Here is a 6594-nt window from a genome sequence, read left to right as displayed (position 1 = left end):
GGAGCCCCCCCTTCCCGCCGTTGCCTCTTGCCGCTACCCCCGCCCCCCCCCCGCTGCCGGTTTGCGCGGAGCCCCCCCTTCCCGCCGTTGCCTCTTGCCGCTACCCCCGCCCCCCCCCCGCTGCCGGTTTGCGCGGAGCCCCCCCTTCCCGCCGTTGCCTCTTGCCGTTACCCCCGCCCCCCCCCGCTGCCGGTTTGCGCGGAGCCCCCCCGCCTGCCGTTGCCTCTTGCCGCGGCCACCACCGCCCCCCCCACACCCCCCGGCCCCCGTTACCGGTTTGCGCGGAGCCCCCCCTCCCGACGTTGCCTCTTGCCGCTGCTGCCACCCCCAGCTCCCCACACCCCCCGGCTCCCGTTAGCGGTTTGCGCGGAGCCCCCCCTTCCCGCCGTTGCCTCTTGCCGCTACCCCCGCCCCCCCCCCCCGCTGCCGGTTTGCGCGGAGCCCCCCCGCCTGCCGTTGCCTCTTGCCGCGGCCACCACCGCCCCCCCCACACCCCCCGGCCCCCGTTACCGGTTTGCGCGGAGCCCCCCCTCCCGACGTTGCCTCTTGCCGCTGCTGCCACCCCCAGCTCCCCACACCCCCCGGCTCCCGTTACCGCTTTGCACGGAGCCCCCCCCGCCCGCCGTTATCTCTTGCCGCTGCCGCGACCCATCTCCCCCCGCCCCGCCGCCGCTAACTGCCCCCCGAAGCCGCTAGCAGCTGGGCACCCCCCGCCAAAGCCGCCGCGGCTTCCCCTTCCCACATTGTCCCCTGGAGGGGGGATCGCGACGCGGGCTGCCGCTTCCCTCCCGGGCTGCCCGGCTGCTCTCTAACCCCTGCGACCGAGGCGGCGCTGTTAGGGCGGCCGTGCCGGTGCCCCTTGCCGCAGCTAGCCTCTCGCCGCTGCCCCTCCCGTCCGTCGTCCCCCGTCCCCAAAAACTTGCTGCTCTCCACGCTGGAGCCTGCACGGGGGAGGTTGCGCTCCGCTCCTCCGGCCCTAAAGCCGCCCTCGCCCGCCCCCCGGCTTGCCGCTTGGCTGGGCTGCCCGCCCGCCCGCTAATCCCCCCAACGCCCCCACCCCAAAAACACCCCAGCCCTACCGCATGCCGCTCCCCCTCTCCCCGCTCTCGCTGACCGCTGCCACCCCCCCCCACCCCTCCCCCCCGAAACAAACCCCCCAGCCCTACCGCATGCCGCTCCCCCTCTCTCCCTAGCCTGCCCCCCCCGCCGTCGCTTGCTGCTGCCGCCGCCGCCGCCGCCGCCGCCGCCGCCGCCGCCCCGCCGCCGCCGCCGGGACCCGCCTCGGTCTGGTGGCGCGCGCTCGGAGATCCCCGGCTACCCGTCCGTCCGTCCCTCCCTCCCTCCCGCCCCGCCCCGGGGGAGGGCCCGGGGCAGCGCGGGCAGGCGGGGAGCAAAAAAAGGCGCGGGCGCCAAAAAACGTCGGGGTCCCGGGGTGGCGGAGGGGGGCGGCGGCGGGGGGCGGCGGCGGGTACACGGCGCCGGGTCCAGGGCGCCGGGTCCAGCCCGTCCCGGGGCGGGGACAGGTGGTGTCGTCCGTCCCCGCCCCCGTAACCTGCTCTGAAGCATCCGCTTCCCCGCCGCGGTTCGCCCTCCACGCCCCCGCCGCACACGCAGCTGCCGCTTCCCGCCGCCTCTGCCCCCCGCCCCGGGATCAACCACCCGCCGGGTCCAGCCGGTCCCGGTCCCGGGAACCTGCTCCCGGGGCCAGCCGGAGCCACGCCCCCTCCTCTGACGCTTCCAGCTGCCGCCTCCCCTCCCACCCCCCAAACTCACACTGGCCCTCGCCGGCCCGCCCACCCGCCTACCTGCTTGCCCGCCGCCGCTGGGTGGCGTGCCGGACACTCTCGCACACAGGTACACAGACAGGGACACAGGGACACAGGCACTCAGGCACACAGGGACACAGGGACACAGGGACACAAGGACACAGGGACACAGGCACTCAGGCACTCAGGCACTCAGGGACACAGGGACACAGGGACACAGGCACTCAGGCACTCAGGGACACAGGGACACAGGGACACAGGGACACAGGCACTCAGGCACACAGGGACACAGGTGGCGGGCCGGAGGCCTCTCTCCACTGTGTGGCAGGGGTCCAAGAGCCACCCCAGCCCAACCCAGAGGGTCTTTTGCACCTCTCTAGAGGCCACCCAGAGACCCCAGGCCGCAGCAGAAGCCTCCCCCGCATGCTCTGCAGGCTTCCGACCCACCCCAGGCCGCAGCAGAAGCCTCCCCCGCATGCTCTGCAGGCTTCCGACCCACCCCAGGCCGCAGCAGAAGCCTCCCCCGCAAGCTCTGCAGGCTTCCGACCCACCCCAGGCCGCAGCAGAAGCCTCTCCCGCACGCTCTGCAGGCTTCTCAGCCACCCCAGGCCGCAGCAGAAGCCTCTCCCGCACGCTCTGCAGGCTTCTCAGCCACCCCAGGCCGCACCAGAAGCCTCCCCCGCACGCTCTGCAGGCTTCTCAGCCACCCCAGGCCGCACCAGAAGCCTCCCCCGCACGCTCTGCAGGCTTCCCACCCACCCCAGGCCGCAGCAGAAGCCTCTCCCGCACGCCCTGCAGGCTTCTCAGCCACCCCAGGCCGCAGCAGAAGCCTCTCCCGCACGCTCTGCAGGCTTCTCAGCCACCCCAGGCCGCAGCAGAAGCCTCTCCCCGCACGCTCTGCAGGCTTCTCAGCCACCCCAGGCTGCAGCAGAAGCCTCTCCCGCACGCTCTGCAGGCTTCTCAGCCACCCCAGGCCGCAGCAGAAGCCTCTCCCGCACGCTCTGCAGGCTTCTCAGCCACCCCAGGCCGCAGCAGAAGCCTCTCCCGCACGCTCTGCAGGCTTCTCAGCCACCCCAGGCCGCAGCAGAAGCCTCTCCCGCACGCTCTGCAGGCTTCTCAGCCACCCCAGGCCCCAACAGAAGCCTCTCCCGCACGCTCTGCAGGCTTCCGACCCACCCCAGGCCGCAGCAGAAGCCTCTCCCGCACGCTCTGCAGGCTTCTCAGCCACCCCAGGCCCCAACAGAAGCCTCTCCCGCACGCTCTGCAGGCTTCCGACCCACCCCAGGCCGCAGCAGAAGCCTCTCCCGCACGCTCTGCAGGCTTCCGACCCACCCCAGGCCGCACCAGAAGCCTCCCCCGCACGCTCTGCAGGCTTCCGTCCCACCCCAGGCCGCACCAGAAGCCTCCCCCGCACGCTCTGCAGGCTTCTCAGCCACCCCAGGCCGCACCAGAAGCCTCCCCCGCACGCTCTGCAGGCTTCTCAGCCACCCCAGGCCGCAGCAGAAGCCTCCCCCGCACGCTCTGCAGGCTTCTCAGCCACCCCAGGCCGCACCAGAAGCCTCCCCCGCACGCTCTGCAGGCTTCTCAGCCACCCCAGGCCCCAACAGAAGCCTCTCCCGCACGCTCTGCAGGCTTCCAACCCACCCCAGGCCGCACCAGAAGCCTCCCCCGCATGCTCTGTAGGCTTCTGACCCACCCCAGGCCCCAACAGAAGCCTCCCCCGCACGCTCTGCAGGCTTCTCAGCCACCCCAGGCCGCAGCAGAAGCCTCTCCCCGCACGCTCTGCAGGCTTCTCAGCCACCCCAGGCCGCACCAGAAGCCTCTCCCGCACGCTCTGCAGGCTTCTCAGCCACCCCAGGCCGCACCAGAAGCCTCTCCCGCACGCTCTGCAGGCTTCCGACCCACCCCAGGCCGCACCAGAAGCCTCCCCCGCACGCTCTGCAGGCTTCTCCGCCACCACAGGCCGCACCAGAGGATCTTTTGCACCTCTCTGGACGCCACCCAGAGACTCCAGGCCGCACCAGAGGCCCCCCCCCCAACCATGCCAGCCTAGGCCCCGCTGGCAGCCTCCCTTGTCTGCTTTGGAAGGCCTCCCATCCACTCCAGACCTGCCTGGAGGCCTCCCTCGACTGCTCCCGGGGCCCTCGAAGCCACCCTAGGCCTTTCTGGAGGACCTGCTCGACCGCTCGGGCGGCTTCTGACGCACCCTCGGCCATCCGGCGCCCAGCAGCTCCCAGGGCCAGGCACCGGCCTCCCCCTCCGGCCGCCCCTGGGGCCGGGGGTGGCTCGGACTCGGCGCCCCCAACGTGTCGTCCCGTCCCCCCCCGCCCCGCACCGCCGAACATTCGCTGCAGCCGAGGGCTTGCCGCTCGACGCCTACCCCACCCGCCCAGCCCCCCGCTGCGGCCCGGCGCTGCCCCGGCCGCTGCGCCCCGCCTCTCATCGCTCCCCCCACCCGGCAACCGGCCGCCGGGCACGGCAAGTCCCAGGGCAGGGAACAGGTGCTGCCGGGACCCCGTGCTGGCTGCCGGCTTCCCGGGGCTGCCCCGGGCACGGACAGGTCGCCCCCCCGCCCCGGCGAATGTTCACCGAACCGGCTGCCGGCTGCCTTCGAGCACCCCCCGCCCCCCGCCACTATCGTCCCCCCCGCCCCCCCTCCGCCTCCGCTGCCGCTTCTCCCCGCACCGCCTCCACTGCCTCCCCCCGCCGCCGGCGAACGAGTCGCCGGATCCGTAGGGTGCCGGGAGCCCGAACGGCGAGCGGCTCCGGCTGCTGCCGGGACCGCGGGGATTCGAGCCGGTCCGGCCGCGGCCGGGACCCCGTGCCGGAAGCCGGCATCCCGGGACGGCCCCGGGACGGCCCCGGTCGCCGGCCGGGTGACGTTCAGCGAAGCGGCTGCCGCCAGTCTTTGGGCCTCCCCCGTGCCGGGGCCGCGGGGATTCGAGCCGCTCCGGCCGCGGCCGGGACCCCCGTGCCGGAAGCCGGCATCCCCGGACGGCCCCGGGACGGCCCTGGTCGCCGGCCGGGTGACGTTCACCGAAGCGGCTGCCGGCTGTCTTCGAGCCCCCCCCCCCTCCGCCTCCGCTGCCGCTTCTGCCCGCACCCCCTCCACTGCCTCCCCCCCGCCGCCGGCGAACGAGTCGCCGGATCCGTAGGGTGCCGGGAGCCCGAACGGCGAGCGGCTCCGGCTGCTGCCGGGACCGCGGGGATTCGAGCCGGTCCGGCCGCGGCCGGGACCCCGTGCCGGAAGCCGGCATCCCGGGACGGCCCCGGGACGGCCCCGGTCGCCGGCCGGGTGACGTTCAGCGAAGCGGCTGCCGCCAGTCTTTGGGCCTCCCCCGTGCCGGGGCCGCGGGGCTTCGAGCCGGTCCGGCCGCGGCCGGGATCCGGGGCCGGACGATGGCTTCCCGGGCCGGTCCCGGTCGCCTCCCGGGTGACGTTCACCGAAGCGGCTGCCGGCTGTCTTCGAGCCCCCCCCCCCCTCCGCCTCCGCTGCCGCTTCTCCCCGCACCCCCTCCACTGCCTCCCCCCGCCGCCGGCGAACGAGTCGGCGGATCCATACCGTCCCGAGAGCCCGAGGCGGCGGCACCCAGTGCGGGTCCGGCCGAGGCCGGGACCCCGTGCCTGTCGCAGGCTTCCCGGGACGGCCCCGGAACGGCCGCGGTCGCCGGCCGGGTGACGTTCTCCGAAGCGGCTGACGGCTGTCTTCGAGCCCCCCCCCCCCCTCCGCCTCCGCTGCCGCTTCTCCCCGCCCCCCCTCCACTGCCTCCCCCCGCCGCCGGCGAACGAGTCGCCGGATCTGTAGGGTGCCGGGAGCCCGAACGGCGAGCGGCTCCGGCTGCTGCCGGGACCGCGGGGATTCGAGCCGCTCCGGCCGCGGCCGGGACCCCGTGCCGGAAGCCGGCATCCCCGGACGGCCCCGGGACGGCCCTGGTCGCCGGCCGGGTGACGTTCACCGAAGCGGCTGCCGGCTGTCTTCGAGCCCCCCCCCCCTCCGCCTCCGCTGCCGCTTCTGCCCGCACCCCCTCCACTGCCTCCCCCCGCCGCCGGCGAACGAGTCGCCGGATCCGTAGGGTGCCGGGAGCCCGAACGGCGAGCGGCTCCGGCTGCTGCCGGGACCGCGGGGATTCGAGCCGCTCCGGCCGCGGCCGGGACCCCCGTGCCGGATGCCGGCATCCCGGGACGGCCCCCGGGACGGCCCCGATCGCCGGCCGGGTGACGTTCAGCGAAGCGGCTGCCGCCAGTCTTTGGGCCTCCCCCGTGCCGGGGCCGCGGGGCTTCGAGTCGGTCCGGCCGCGGCTGGGACCCCCGTGCCTGTCGCAGGCTTCCCGGGACGGCCCCGGAACGGCCGCGGTCGCCGGCCGGGTGACGTTCACCGAGGCGACTGCCGGCTGTCTTCGAGCCCCCCCCCCCCCTGCCGGAGCCGCGGGGATACGAGCCGGTCCGGCCGCGGCCGGGACCCCGTGCCGGAAGCCGGCATCCCGGGACGGCCCCGGGACGGCCCCGATCGCCTCCTGGGTGACGTTCACCGAAGCGGCTGCCGGCTGTCTTCGAGCCCCCCCCCCCTCCGCCTCCGCTGCCGCTTCTCCCCGCACCCCCTCCACTGCCTCCCCCCGCCGCCCGCGAACGAGTCGCCGGATCTGTAGGGGGCCGGGAGCCCGAGGCGGCGAGCGGCTCCGGCTGCTGCCGGGACCGCGAGGCTTCGAGCCGGTCCGGCCGCGGCCGGGATCTCGTGCCGAACGTCGTCTTCCCGGGACGGTCCCGGGAGGGCCCCAGTCTCCTCCCGGGTGACGTTCACCGAAGCGGCTGCCGGCTGTCTTCGAGCCCC

The sequence above is a fragment of the Melanerpes formicivorus genome, unplaced genomic scaffold (genome assembly GCF_026170545.1).
Source record: "Melanerpes formicivorus ecotype bairdi unplaced genomic scaffold, bMelFor1.0.p_v2 SCAF_903, whole genome shotgun sequence".
NCBI classification, from domain to species: domain Eukaryota; kingdom Metazoa; phylum Chordata; class Aves; order Piciformes; family Picidae; genus Melanerpes; species Melanerpes formicivorus.
Note: the sequence above shows the minus strand (reverse complement) of the source record.